This window comes from Ambystoma mexicanum, chromosome 7p (genome assembly GCF_040938575.1).
Source record: "Ambystoma mexicanum isolate Mex_15411 chromosome 7p, UKY_AmexF1_1, whole genome shotgun sequence".
Taxonomy (NCBI): domain Eukaryota; kingdom Metazoa; phylum Chordata; class Amphibia; order Caudata; family Ambystomatidae; genus Ambystoma; species Ambystoma mexicanum.
This window is the reverse complement of record NC_090939.1, coordinates 167,333,945-167,348,900: the sequence shown is the minus strand read 5'-3', so window position 1 is coordinate 167,348,900 and position 14,956 is coordinate 167,333,945. Positions and strand designations below refer to the sequence as shown.

General features: G+C 51.0%; 1 protein-coding gene across 4 annotated transcripts in view; it reads right to left on the bottom strand.

The window, feature by feature from the left end:
- The window catches only part of BCL9 (BCL9 transcription coactivator), a 1,044,334-nt gene that overhangs the window by 238,345 nt on the left and 791,033 nt on the right, over window positions 1-14,956 (bottom strand). For all 4 annotated transcript variants that reach the window (XM_069635994.1, XM_069635993.1, XM_069635995.1 and 1 more), the window contains one exon: window positions 700-783. The gene's annotated coding sequence lies outside the window, so the exon portion shown is untranslated. The remainder of the gene's footprint in view (window positions 1-699; window positions 784-14,956) is intronic.

The window sequence follows — 14,956 nt, the reverse complement described above, 5'->3', positions numbered from 1 at the left end:
GTGATGATTTTCTGCATTATCCCAGTTGAAGTTAGATATTTCACTGCCAGAGCAGTTGACGTCAACTCACCCATGCATAACAGTGTAAAGGATGGCAATGTCGAACCAGAGTTGGTTAGCGCTGTTAAGCGCATCAAAATAAAAGTGATACTTTGTAGAAAACAATTCTAATAAAATCGATATGTGGCGTGGAATGGGTGTCCGGATCATTTGAGAATCCGTGTGGGAGTGATCATTCCTTTAATGACACAAAGGTACATGGCGGCTAGCAAAAATGTATGCACATCTGTATTGGGCCAACAGAAGCTTTAATGTGACAGCCTATTTAGTCAGCATCCGCTGCCCCCCCCAATCACTCCCACCCCCCATCACCCCACCACCCCACCCCCCATCACCCCACCCCCCATCACCCCACCCCCCCATCACCGCTCCCCCCCCCATCACCGCTCCCCCCCCATCACCGCTCCCCCCCCATCACCGCTTCCCCCCCCCCCCCCCCCCATCACCCATCCTTCACACAGCACGGGAAGCAGGCTGTTCCCAAGACTTGGGAAGGTGGGAAAGTAGGATGTAAGAAATACACACGTCCAGACTAATATGGCACTGTTCTGTCAATGGATTTGTGTATATACACACTGGATACATTCAAATTAGCGCCAAAGGAAGAGCAGTAGTTACGTTTCAAGTATTAGCACTCACCAGGTACACTAGTGTCACGACATCATCATGGTCATTCTGTAGGTAACAGCAAGGATCCTTCTCAGAAACCACCAAGATGACAGTCTATGAAAAAAAAAACATACAAATTACTCTTAGGGTTTCAGGACATCAGAAAGATACCGCCAGACATCCACCCATCTTCAAGGATGAGCTCGGCCTGATAATCAGATTGCAAGGAATAAAGGTGCTAGCCATATAACTTAATCAGCAATGAAGAAATCTCAAAGCAAAACACACTCAAATTGGCTTACTCGTGCTGCCACACAAACTCGTTGGAAGGCTAAACAAATATATTTTATTGGCAGGAACGAAAAGCTCACATGCAGTAAATATAAATTCCACATGAGATGCAAGCGATGCAAACTAACATTGGCCCTTATAGTACTCATTGTAAAGTTTAATGGATGCATCTGAAACACTCCTTTATCTACATTCCTAACAGTTAATTACCAGAAGTATGTTTGTATGGCACCAATTAACCTGGGCAGTCAAAAGTAGCTCCTGGTAGCTGTCGGTGCCAAGTTAACCAGGCTATTGTAGAATACAAGCAAGCAAGCATTAAAAATCTCCCAGGAATGTGGACTATTGCACTGCAGGCCAAAAAAAATGGTGGGTATATGGACACATGTCAAAGTCAGTATTCACTGTCCCGAAAAGTTATGAGACACTAGTTCAAAGTCTGAACAAACATCTCAACTCCAGCAAACTGCCAACCAGGAGCAATTGCTTAGACTGCCCTTAGGTTTTAAAAAAGGTAAATCTCCATCCCCAATCCCCCCCATTAATTAACAGGTTATTACAGTTCCCAAATCCCTACATAGAACACTGCATTTGGAATAAAATACTAGATTCCGAAAATGTAGTGACTTAAGTTACCACCTTGATTAATCCAAAATGTTGCCTGCAATACACACTTTCTCTCAGCATAAAGCCTCCATAAACAATAGTTGCACTAATAGAAGGTCTGCTGCAGCAATATGTACCATGTGCGGTCACCCTCTGGCATGTGGCAAGTTTGTAGATCCAACTGCATGGCTACACGTTAATACTAGTACTGATGTGCCTCATCAGGCCTTTAAGTCACTGCAACGGTAGGGTACAGTTTCCAAAATACATTCCTTTCTCTCCTAGAGCAAAAAGCAATAAGTGGTCTTGTAAAGCGCCCTTTCTGCCATTTCTTGCTGGCTTTGCTTCCAGTAGTTATGTAAGAAAGGCAGGAGAGTTTATTAGTGGTAGAGTGGAAGTGGCTGATGCAAAGCCTCTGCTGGTAATGGGGGGTTCAGATCAAAGTACATTGGCCCTTTGTGAGGTTTTGCTTCAATGCTTGTGATGGAGAACCTTAGGAAATATGTTATACAAAAGGGAGAATCCAAGATCTTCGAAGTTAAATGTGCTTTGGTTATTACCTTCTGATGTGAGGGAGCAAAACAGGACTAAAGAGGGATGCCTGGTCAAAGCTTGATAATTTACAAATTTTATCAGCCAAGCATGTGGCATTGGTCTATGGAGAACATTCTTTTGTGGTGTTTAGTGGTAAGGCATTTTAGAGGAGAGTTGGTTAGCTGAGGGGAATTTGCTAACTGGGGTGGAGGAGGGACGGTGGGGGGGACTATGTCTCCAGGGTAGAAAAATACCATTGGGCCCCTTTCAGGAGTGAAGTTTTGTGCCTGCTGTTGAGGTGGAGTAGGACATTTGTTGGATTTTCATGGTGATAATCAGTTGATTCAATGTAGGTTTTGTGTAGTCACAAGCAAGTGGTTTCCGATAGGTTGGTTGGCAGGATGGATAAATGCCTTCCATAAGGAAGATGGTGTGTGTATAGTTGGGTGGGTTCTGGTTTTGTAAAGTTATCTAAAAAGCCACGCTTTTTATTGTTTTCTTAAGGTTGGGTGGTCTTCTGTACAGAGATGTTTTGGTAGGGAGTTCAATAGTTTGTTCGCTAGAGGGAGAAAGAAGACCCTACATGTCATATCTGGTTTTGTTGTATGGTTACTAGAGCGTAGTTGCTGGATTGGAGTGTCGATGATCTGTACTATGTCAATTTCCTGGTTATAAATTCTGGGCTCGTGCCAAGATACGCGTGGAGGGCAATGCATTGCATGCATAGTTTTGAAGAAAAGCCTCTTTCTGACCGGAAGCGTGTGTAGCATACAAAGTGCTGGCGTGATGGTGTTTACTTTCAGTCTAAGAAGTAGTCTGGCTGCCGTGGCATGGACACTGTACTATATTACGGGAGTCCAAGGTAAAGGCTATTGGTATAGTAAAGACTTTATAGTACCAGTGAGAACTGCCAGAATCCTGTGCATTAAGATAAGGCATGGTACGTCAAGGTGGAGTTCGAAGCAGCTCCTTAGGGTGGTTTTAACCTGTGGCTCAAGTGCAAAGTCACAATCCATTGCGATCCCAAGATTCCTCCTAGAAGATGGCATTGGGACTGGGTTCATTATGTAGGGCCAGGGGATTGCTGCCGGGTTAGGTGATACTACACACAAGCAAAAGGTCTTCAAAAAGCCCTCTTACAAGACAGGCAGGGCCGAAACCCTGAATCATTGTGCATGGGAGGTTGTAAAACAGCAGGATTTATAATGCTAAAAAGCACACTGCTGCCAAGTGATGCTTCAGTTTGACCTTTAGACTTAAGAAATCTCTTGCTGCTATTGCACATGTTCAGGTACCATCCATGTGGGACGACATCCCATCAAAATCACTGTACAAAATACTCTTCGAGCAGAAAGGTACGGTCACTCATGGTACAGTAAAGTAGGACAGTGAACTATGTATGCGCAGGCCATTTGGAAGACAAGAGGGTAGAATGGGTCATGTAGAGTACAGGTCCGGGTCACCGGTGTGTTTACAGCAGGTCGACTCCCTGTCCACCACTTCTTACACAGGAGCATGGATAAACCATCTTGATTAGACTTATTTCATAAGGCATTACCCCCTGGATCAGCCATTTCTGATTTTAAAGGTGGGCCATCATGCCATATTCAGTTTACTGGTGTTGCATTACTAAGCAATCAAACGGCTTCTTGTTATGCCGTATCGGCACAGTTTAAAAAAAACTTAGAACATATCTTTAAATCAAACATAACTTTGACATGAGCTTAACACTTAGGTCAACAATGCAAGCAAAGAACAGTTTAAGAGTTGCAAGACACTCTAAAAATGCAAAGTACAATTCTAGTGGACAACTAAATATAAATGTGCCACGTAGAACATAAAAGGATGATTTGTTGCAAAATGCTAACAGTTTAAAAATAATAAAACAAGGTAAACGCATTCTGATGAGACTTTGGTAGAAGTACAGCCTCCATCGTACGATTCATCAGTTAATTGGGCGCTATTGCAACAAGTATCCTTTTCAGGATGAACAGGTTTAGATTAAGTGATGGCTTAGACGCCAAACTCCTATTTGTAGCCGACATACAATGGCAATTAATGTTGTTCCAAACATGAAATCCTGTTTCCAAATATACCATCATGATAGATCGTACAGCAAATTGCCTCTGTCCTTTCTCTGTAGGATATGTTTTACATTTAGTTGAATTGGAGGGTAGCCAATGTATTACATTCGGATGAATCTTTGATGGTAGACAATACTGTATTATACTCAGTGCTGGTCATTGGGCCAGCTCCCGCCGGATCCAAGATCCGGCACCAGATGTGAAGCCGGATCCCGGGATCTGGCCAGAGTCAGCCACCACAAACCCCAAACCCATGCTCTGCGCTGGGTTACATAGAAGAAAAAAAAATCTGAAAAAAAAATGAAACACCTGCGACGGCACAGCACACATGGCGGTAATGAGCTGCTGAGCTACTCTACCCCCCTACAGGACTGATTCAGGTCACAGCTTCAGGACAAGCAAACTAACTTCCTCTGGTGACCTCAGTGGAAGTTACAGTCCTCGGCCACGACCCGGTTTATTTATGTAATGTTTGTCAGATCCATGGACCCAGATTATTTTATGCAAGGTTTGTCGGATACTTCTATCCGACAAACCTTGCATAAATAAATATACAGGTATCCACAAACATTGCATGAATACATAAATATCCCTATTAACATTATAACAATTACAGAGGGGAGCTGCAGGAGCTGATGCGGTTCAAGTAAAATAATAAAATGGGATGTAAATTGTGTATTTTAAATAATATTTACTCAGCAACTCTGGTCAAAACTATTATCCGCAAAGTGAAGTAACTCGCCACCAGTGCCTTGGAAGTGGTTTAAAGTGGTGTTAAGACGGATTTCTGAACTCTGTCCTGGCGGCACAGAAGTTCAGAAGGCCAACCTAATTACTTGGAACAGGGTAACCTCTGGACAAGCCAGACCAATCAGGGTAGCGATCGCGGCGGTCAAGACTAGGTCTCAAGAGGGGTGAGGGTGACTGAAAGCCCGCAATGAGCACACAAAGCAAGGACACTTACAAACTACTCCAAACAGGTGCTATATTAAAAATATATACACATTTATTCCAAGGCCTTTTAAACAATGACCGTAGCGAGAAATCACAATACAACTCTAGTAAACCAACACATACCATACCAATACAATATATATACAAATACAAACAAGTCTCAAGCGTTAGATGCACGAAATGTGTAGTCCACTTAAAAGGGAAGGAAAACAGGCAGTGCGAAATAATGCTTAGACCCAGTCCGCCTTCAGAGGCACCTAACTAAAAGGAAGTCCGAGCCCTACGAAGAGTGGAGCCTTGTGCTCAAAAGTACCTGCACACGCTGGTGCCAACGGGCAAAAGGGGGAGTCTCTTCGAGGGAATCAGGCAGTTCAGTTCGGCGCACAAATGAAGAAGAACAGAGTTCCGCGACTCAAGCGCAGCCTCCACTGTGGGCAGAAGCAGAGCGCGAGTACAGAAAAGGCGTGCTGTTTTGACACAGCGGGGAAAAGCTATGGGCTCCTGCAGAAGGGCGACCAGTTCCTAGCTATGCTACTCACCGGTCCCCGATGCAAGCAGACCCAGGCTTCTCCGCGTCAGTTTCAGTCGCTGGCAGGTTCAGGAGAGCAGGGGACGTCTCGTCGTCGTGTAGATTCGGCAGCAGCAGAGTTGAGTTAAAGATGTCCCAAACGAAGTGAACCCGCACAGTTTGTTACCACAGCAGGGCAACGGAGCGGCCATGTGCATCTCAGTCAAATGTACACTACTCACTTCAGACCTGGGAACGCCAAGTGTACGAATCGGGTGAGAGTGACCAGGACTAGAAATACAACACAACCTGCGGGCGGTTACAGAGCAAGACTCCTGTGTAGGCTGGTCAGTCTGCTGGATGGCCCAGAGACACTTCCGAAGGCTTACGTGCAGGAGATGGTGAAGATGCCGAAAATAGCTGTCACCCGCTATTCCAAGGGTCGAAGTACCAGTACAGGCCTTCTGGTTCGATCAGAGGTAAAAAGGGTTTCACAAGGCGACAGCAGTGCAGAGGAGCAGTCCTTCAGCGGGTCACCAGCGATTCCTCGGTTCAGCCTCTTGGTTGCAGGATACTTGGCTCCTGTATTCCTTCGTTCGTAAGAACTCAGGAGATGGACATGGTAGTGGTGTTTCCAGCCACCTCTTATCCACGGTTCCCTTCGCGCCAAAACAGAGGGGACCCAATGGGAGATCGGCTCATCAACACTCACACCATACGTGGACCTATCACGGACCACGGTGGTCCCAGGCATTCACACCACCCTAGACTCTCTGGCACCCAGGATGTGTATTGGGACCAGACATCCCAGTCCACATCCTGGAGGCACACACAAGGCTTGTAGAAGCCCGCGAAAGCATCTGTGTTTCGCGGGAAAGTACATGCCCAAATAAGGAAGGCCCCGGGTCGGCTCGACCTGGGGAAGGTGAAGGGAGCAAGACGGTCAGCGGACAGGACAAAGGAGCCTCGTGTTCTGGCCATTTTGGGAGCCAGGCCACCATTTTGGGCTAAGCGTGAGAAACGCGCTTAAAACGCCAAAAGGAGCTCAAAACACAAGAAACGATCGGTGCCACCATTCCCTTCCGTGATTCACTTGCACCGATCAGTTACAATCCAAAAAGAGTATCTAGGGCCTGTAGAAGGCTAGAGACCCAAGAGAGGAGTAACTTAGCTTACAGTGCCCTCTTGTGTCATGTTGCACGAAAGCCGCAACATGATAAAGAAACTACGGAAAACAGCGTTTCCCGGTACTGACTGTCTTAAGGGCATGTCAGTTTCCCCGTAAGAATGGAGCGAAAGCCCAGAGGAGTGCGGCAGAAGGCTGCACTTCTCTGGCAAAGTCTAGATCATGGTGAAAACAACAGCAAAAAGTTTAGGGGTTGCCACATGGAAGGAAAATTAACCACAATTACGAAATCTTTCCTAACAAGTGGCATTGGTATATAAATAAATTGCGCTGTTTTAAACTATTATTTTAGACATTTCCTTTGATCAAGGTCAACTGCAAGCTCCGCCCCTCCCCAAACCCACCTCCTCTGGTCGCCCCCCCCCAAACTCTGTCCCCAACCAGACCTTGAGTGATCCTCCACCCCATTTTTTCCATTTCCACCACTGATTATACTATGTGCTTTTATGTAGCCAATGGCCAGATTTTAGGCAGGCTTTGAATTATTTCAACCTCCTTCTAAATCCAGCTGCATCTACGCAACGAGATACCAGCCAGGACACTGGTACGGATCCCACTGCATGTTTATGGATACTAGCCGACAGCACACCCACCCGCATCTGCCATGATGCACTACTCTCAAACTTTGAAAACCACCTCTGCCATTAGAATGCATCTGTCCCCCACAATAAAATTCGGTCTAGCCGCCACAAAGATTCTCCTGCTCTCGCATAATCTCCATACTACCTCTCTGCACCCATCCACATGACTGCTCGACATAGGTGACTGGCAGGGACTTGGCCACCCCGACCTTAGTATTGGCTAAAATGCACTCATGCATTCTCGAATTCTCTGATGTGCTTCCCACACCTGAACTTCTGTCCCCCAAGGGCGCTCAACCTACAGAAGGCATTGGGACCATACCAGGAGTGAAACGCCATATACAAATGACAATTACCTCAGAGCAGGCTCAAGCCTTGTTCAAATAGGAACAAGTTACTTACCTGTAACTGTTGTTCTCCAGCATGGGTCTGGCATGGATTCACATGCTCATGAATACTCCCCGTCGTCAGGCCGGGAATCCTCGGTAAAGAAAAAATCAGTATCAGTTTCGTTTCTGATCTGTCTTTCTCAGTAGTAACCAATCACTGGTCTCTGGGTCATACTGCCCCCAGCCATGACTGCCCTCTCCCTATACCCCGCCTCTGGCAGCCATCCTCAGATTTGGTAGCATGTAAAGTGGCAGTATGACCAAGTGAAGAGCCGCAGAGGGGTAGGAGGGAGGGTTCGCATGTGAATTCATGCCAGACCCATGCTGGAGAACAGTTACAGGTAAGTAAGTTGTTCCTTCTCCAGCATGGGGTCTGGCATGGATTCACATGCTCATGAATATAAGAATACATAGCAGTACACACATGCACTGCCACGGGAGGTGGCAAAGGCTCAATATTAAGCATTACATCAAAACTCAACATTAAGCATTTCTTACCCCCCTCACCAGGCTCACCTTAAGTGAACAGGTTGCGCAGCACTGCTTGGCTGACCAATGACTCCTCCCTGGAATCCCGGTCGATGCAGTAGAATCTCGTGAAGATGTGCGTCAACCTCCACATAGCAGCCCTGCAGATGTCCAGCAGGGGCACACCAGACAAGAACGCTGTGGTAGCAGCGACCGCTTTGGTCGAATGGGCTCTCGGACGGCCGGGCAATGGTTGGTTCGCCAACCGATGACAGTGCATGATGCAGCCGGAGAGTCATCTGGAAATGGAAGCCTTCGAGAGAGCCTTCCCTTGGTTCACAGGTCCAAAGTTCACAAACAGCTGTGATATCCTCCGAAAACTCTTCATTTCGGTCCACCTAGAACTTCAGCGTTCTAGCCACATCCATCGAGTGCAAAGTCCTCTCGGCCGGCGACGAAGGAGACGGGAAAAAGACTGGTAACACCAAGGGCTCGTTGAGATGGAAATCAGACGGCACCTTGGGCATGAAGGAGGGGTGCGTCCTCAGCACTACCCTCGCATCGTGAAAGGTCAGGTATGGAGGTTTGCAGGATAGTGCCTGGATCTCTTCCACGCTTCGTGCGGAGGTGATGGCCACCAGGAACGCTGTTTTCCACGACAGAAACTTCAACGGGGCTGAATACAATGGCTCGAATGGCGGACCCATGAGCCTGGTCAGCACCATGGTGAGGTCCCACGCCGGGGCTGGTGCCTTCACCGGCGGGAATGATCTAAACAGTCCCATCATAAATTCCTTAACCAGGCGATGAGACCACAGGGATAACCGCCCTGTAGTCCTGGTGTATCGGGAAATCGCTGCCAGGTGTATCTTGATTGAAGCATGAGATAGTCCAGTTTTGGCTAACGACAGAAGGTACGGCAATACTTGCGGGGCCGTAATCAGAGGGTTAATCTTCTGTGCACGGCACCAGATAGAGAACCTCTTCCACTTATGTCCGTAGCACTTGAGAGTTCAGGACGCCCTGGCCTTCGCAAGAACCTCTCTGCAGTCGGCCGGGATATCGTATCCTCCAAACTCTAGTGCTGCAGGAGCCAGGCCTGCAAGTTCAGCGACTCCCGGTTGTGATGAAGAATTGCGGCTCCTTCTCTGGAGAGAAGATCTGCGTCCGTCGACAGCTTGACTGGTGGGGACGCTGACAAGTCCAGAAGGTCCGGGAACCAGATCGGTCTCGGCCACGCCAGTGAGACGAGGATCATTCTGCACCGGGACCTCTTGCGCTGGTTGATGAGTCGGAGCAGCAACGGATGAAACGCATATAGGAACAGGCCGTCCCAGGGGAACGAGAAAGCATCGCCCATGCTCCTCGGTTGTGGAAAACTGCTGGCAAACGTCTGGCACTTGGAGTTCGTCGCTGTCGCTAACAGGTCGATCTGGGGTTTGCCCCATCGCTGAAAGAGTCGGTCCACTTGATCCTGGCGTAGTTCCCACTTGTGGCACGAGCGCAGCTCTCTGCTGAGTGAGCCAGCAATGGTGTTTATCCCTGCCAGATGAAACGGCACTAGAAACATCCCTTGAGCAACGGCCCAATGCCACAGGTCCTGGGCTTCCTTGGATAAGGCCGGGGATCTGGTTCCGCCCTGCTTCCGGATGTAGAACATCGTGGTGGTGTTGTCGGTGAAGATCCTCACCACCTTGCCCTTGAGGGACGGGAGAAAGGACCAGAGGGCCCAGAACACTGCCCGGAGCTCCAGGATGTTATGTGGAGCGGCTTCTCCTCCGGGAGCCAAAGGCCTCTCGCGTGAAGATCTCCGGTGTGAGCTCTCCACCCCTCCAGGGAGGCAGCCGTCGTCACCGTCGCCTGGTGGGCCGGGGTCTGAAAGTCTGCCCCCGCCGCTAGATGAGCGCGGGTGCCCCACCACTGGATCACTCGTCGGAAGGTCTTGTTGAGGGATCATGTCCTCGAAGCTGCCCGTCGCTTGAATACAGCGGGCGTCGAGGAACTCCTGTAGAGGGCAAATCCGAAGCCTGCACAGGCGCACAAGATAAATGGCCAGCAGACACTGCACCTTGCCTAGGATGACCTTTGTCCTTTCCTCCGACGGCGAGGCAAGACATGCCACTGTGTCGAGCTTGGCTCCCAAAAACAGTGCGACTTGAGAGGGGACCAGGTGGGACTTAGGGAAGATGGAGAACCCCAGGTCCGTGAGCAGCTGGACGGTCTTCGCTGTGTGTTCTACGGCGAGCTCCCTTGTCCTTGCGCGGATGACCCAATCGTCCAGGTAGGGGTAGGCGTGGATCCCCTGCAGGCGCAGACGCGCTGCCACTGGAGCGAGGCACTTGGTGAAAACCCTGGGTGCCGACTTCATTCCGAACGGGAGGGCCTTGAACTGGTAGTGCCGCCCTTGGACCACAAACCTGAGGCACTTCCATTCTAAAAGGACACCGGGAATGTGAAAGAATGCATCCTCCAAATCCAACGACGACAGGAAATCGCCCTCCTCCAGCTGTCCCAGCACGTGCTGGAGGGTGACCATCCGGAACTTCTGTGCCTTGATGTACTTGTTCAGTCGTCGCAGGTCTAGGATGGGTTGCCACCCTCCTGTCTTCTTTTTCACGAGGAAGTACCTCAAGTATACTCCAGAGCCCCGGAGCCTCTTTGGGACGAGCTCGATGGCACCTTTGGCCATCGCCCTTACCTCCAACAGCAGTTGAGGGACGTGGTTTTCTTTCCTGGCCACTGGAGGAATGCGGGGGCACTTTTTTTAGAAATTCGAGGACGTGCCCCTGGGCCAGGGCGTCCAGCCCCCAACGGTCAGTGGAGATGGACTCCCACACGCTGACGAACTTCGCCAGCCGGCCTCCCACCGGGATGCTTCGGTGGGGGCCCGACACCACGGTCGGTTCAATCTCGCTTGGAGGACGCCTTGCTGCCTTGGCCTCCCTGGCGACGACAGCGATGAGCGGGCCGCTTGGCGGTACGTAGAGGAGCCACCGCCGAATCCCTTGGAGGCACCCTGCTCGCCTCCGGGGCTCCGAAAGGACGGCCTTCGTTGCTGGAGAACTTCTAGGGCCTTAGCTGTCTCCGTGTCTGCCTTGATGGCTTGGAGGGACTCATCCACCGTTTTCCCAAACAGGTTGTTCCCGTCGAACGGCATGTCCAAAACCTTGGCTTGTACGTCCTGGCAGAAATCTGTCGCCTTGAGCCACCCTCGTCGTCTGAGGCAAACGCCGTTGCCTAGCTGGCGGAAACCGGTGTCGGCAATGTCCGTTGCCACCGTTATGGCGTGGTCCGACGCCACCTCACCTTCCTGCAAGATCTCCAGGGCCTCCGGTAGGAAGTCCAACAGGGGGGCAATCTTGTACCATAACTCCCTGTCATAGCGGGCCACGAACGGGCAGGCGTTGACCGCCTTAATCGTTGTTGCCGCCGACGAGATAACTCGTCCCATTGCATCCAACTTCTTTTCTTTGCCGTCCGGCGGGGAAGTTGACGTTGAGGCCGATGCCTCCCCCGCTTTCTTCTTGGCCGCCCCTGAGACGAGTCAGGGGTCAGTTGCGCCCTAAGGCACAAAGGGGCCGCGTCAGGGAACCGGTACTACTTCTCGTGCTGATCCCTCTTCGCAGGCGTCGTAGACTGGTTCTTGAGAAGGGTGAGACCCTCGTCCCAGATGTCATCCAGCAGAAGCACGGCGAGGACTGTCTTTCTCTTGGCCTCGCGCCGTTGGTAACGGAAACCTTCCTCCTTCTCTTCAAGGCAGAGCTGAAAAAGCTCAGATGCCCTGGCGATCATAGCATGGAAAGACCCAATCTTGTCGGGCGGTGAGGCCCGGGCTGGAGGCGATGGGAGCTCTGTCCCGTCGTGGTCACTGCCGTCATCCGTACCAGTCGTCGCAGTGTCCGTTCCCGGGTCATCCCCTGGTACGGGGGACGTGGGCAAATGCCGACCAGACCGCGAGGGCTGAAAAGGCGGGGCCGGATGGGTCCGTCTTCTCTTGTTTGGGGGACTTCCCGACGGGCCTGGCTCTGGCCCCTCCATCGGGCCTGGTTCCGGCTCAAGGATTGTATTGCCAACAAAATGGCTGCCGAGTTCCGGAAGCAACGGTTGACTAAGAACCTCGCCGCCATCGCTCTCGTCGTCCCCTTCGTCGGGATCCCTCCCGTGGGACCGGGCTTCTTCGACGCCCTTGTCGAGGCCCTCCAAGACTTCAACCAGTTCCTCCTCGGAGGCTGTGTCCGTGTCCACAATGGCCACCGGCTCCCCCCTCCTCTTTTTCCGCCGGGGTCTTCACGGGGGTCTTCTCAATGGGCCTGAAAGAGGCTTCCCCCCGCGGTGGCAGGGAATCTCTGGGCCCGAGGTCGCCTCCACTGGTGTAGCCTCCTCAGGCTGCGCCAGGCCGCCGCGACTTCCTCGACAGAGGCCTTGGCCGGGTGAATCAAGGCCTTCACCTTGGGGGGGGTGGGAGGGGTCACCGCCTCACACCCCCTCGGCTGGATCCTTCGACATCGACCGGGGCCTCTCCAGAAGCTTCGCCGGGTTCTTGGCCTTCCTCTTCCCTGAGCCTGAGCATTGGCTCGTGGTTGATGGCGCTGGAGAGGATGCGCCCTGCCTGGCAGCCGAGGAGCCCGACCGTTCAGCGCTCCCGTTGCCCGCGGACTCACGGTGCTTTGCCTTCTCTGTTGGGCTCCTGTCGCCGGGGCGCCCTCACAGGACTTCGAAGACCGCTCTGACTTCTTCTCACCTGATGCGCCCTTTCTTTCCAGCCAGTTGGAGAGACAAAGGTGTCGGTCCCTGATGGTCAGTTTCGACATGTTCCCGCAAAACGCAGTCCTTCTCCACATGCGTTTTGTCCTCATGAAGGCAGTAGACACATTTCGAGTGCTCGTCCTCCTTGAACACATTCTGCAGCTGGCATCCAGGGCAAACCCTGAACAGCTGTCCGGGCGTCGAGCTTCCTTTCTCCTGGGCCATGTCTGGGTAGGCCGCAGAAACTTCTGGACTCCTCTAAGAAGCGTAACTCGACGGAAAAGTCACCCTTGAGGGGCGTAGAAAATCCGAAACGGGTCCCGGTTGATCGGATGTAGACACGGTGGAACTTGAGGCTCTATTAGACAGAAAAATGAGAAAATCCCTTTGAAAAAGCGCAAAAACGCAGCAAAAAGCTCGAGAGCTAAACACGAGGACTCCCAACACTTGAGCGTGCGGTAAAAATCTGAGGATGGCTGCCAGAGGCGGGGCTTAGGGAGAGGGTAGTCATTGGCTGGGGGCAGTATGACCCAGAGACCAGTGATTGGTTACTACTAAGAAAGACAGATCAGAAACGAAACTGATACTGATTTTTTCTTTACTGAGGATTCCCGGCCTGACGATGGGGAATATTCATGAGCATGTGAATCCATGCCAGACCCCATGCTGGAGAACTGCATTTGTGCTTCCTGTTGCCTCGACAGTGGCCTGTCCCATGAACGTGTCACATGGAATGTTGGCTCACATTTAAATGATTTGACCCCTCATCTGGGTGAATGGACTGGCCCTGCTGGGCCGGAAAGAAGCAATGGCAAGAAGAAAATCATCAAGACTGTTGGAATGGGAAAGAATGGAGGAACCAAGACCTTGAATGATCACCTGGGGGCTGTGGCCCCGAGCCTGTCCCTAGGTGAGGATACAGTCACCTAGGAACAAAAGGTATTGATGTCCCAGCCACGTATGTCAGGTTCATTATCTCGAGAGAGGTGCTGCCAGAAAAATAGCAGAATGCCCCACAGCCAGGAGCGAGTTGGAGGTAGATCCCAACAGCGGCAGCCCTGATCGTAGTTCCAAACCACATGAGCAGGGTGGCCTGGGTGAACAGGCAGCCTGTGGAGCATCTGTCCATCCAGGGGCCAGGGATGGTATGGTGTGGAGTGGAGTACCAAACCAAAAATCACACCACGTTTGAGCCAGGGCACTGGTGGCCTGGTCTGCCAGCGAGGTAGCCTGAGGGAGTGGTCAGAGTCGGGGAAACTGAGGCCAGAGCAGAAATGGGGCGTGTATGCAGAGGCTGAGACAGTGAAAAATAGCACAGCTAACTGGCTTGGCTGAGCCCATTCACTCAGAGTGCTACTCCGGTGCAAAGGAAGGCGGTTGGTGGATCTGTGTCTGGCCAAGCAGTGTTGCATTAGGAATCATGAGAGTACTGCAGAGCATTCACGTGTCCATTGTGAATAGTATGTTGTACATGGCAGTCAAAGAGAATCCACATGTTCCAACATCCATCCCAGCCTGAGCGGAAGGGCATTCGGACAGCACAGTTTAAGCTAGGCTGGTAGGCTGCAAGGTTAGTTAAGACTTTATTGCATGGTTCAGACCGCCGAGGGTGTGGTGGAACACTTCACAAAAATGAACAGAGCTAGACGCAGAATTCAGGTAGCCCGTGGGGCACAGGGATCACTACCCCCCTGGAGGAACTCGTGGGGGAGGCAATTGCTAAACTCTAGAATGATCGACGGGGAAGGGATTTGAATCTCATTTAATCAGAACAGTGGGGGTAGGAAATGTACTGCCTCCAACAAACCGTACTAAAAAAAACTCACCCTTCTGCACATCACTGCAATCTTGCACTTTTCCAGCCTCCACCCACTAACCCACCCTCCCGCCCTCTTTCAGAGCCGCCAGAGCGCCAGGGGACCACTCCGGTGGTGATAGTG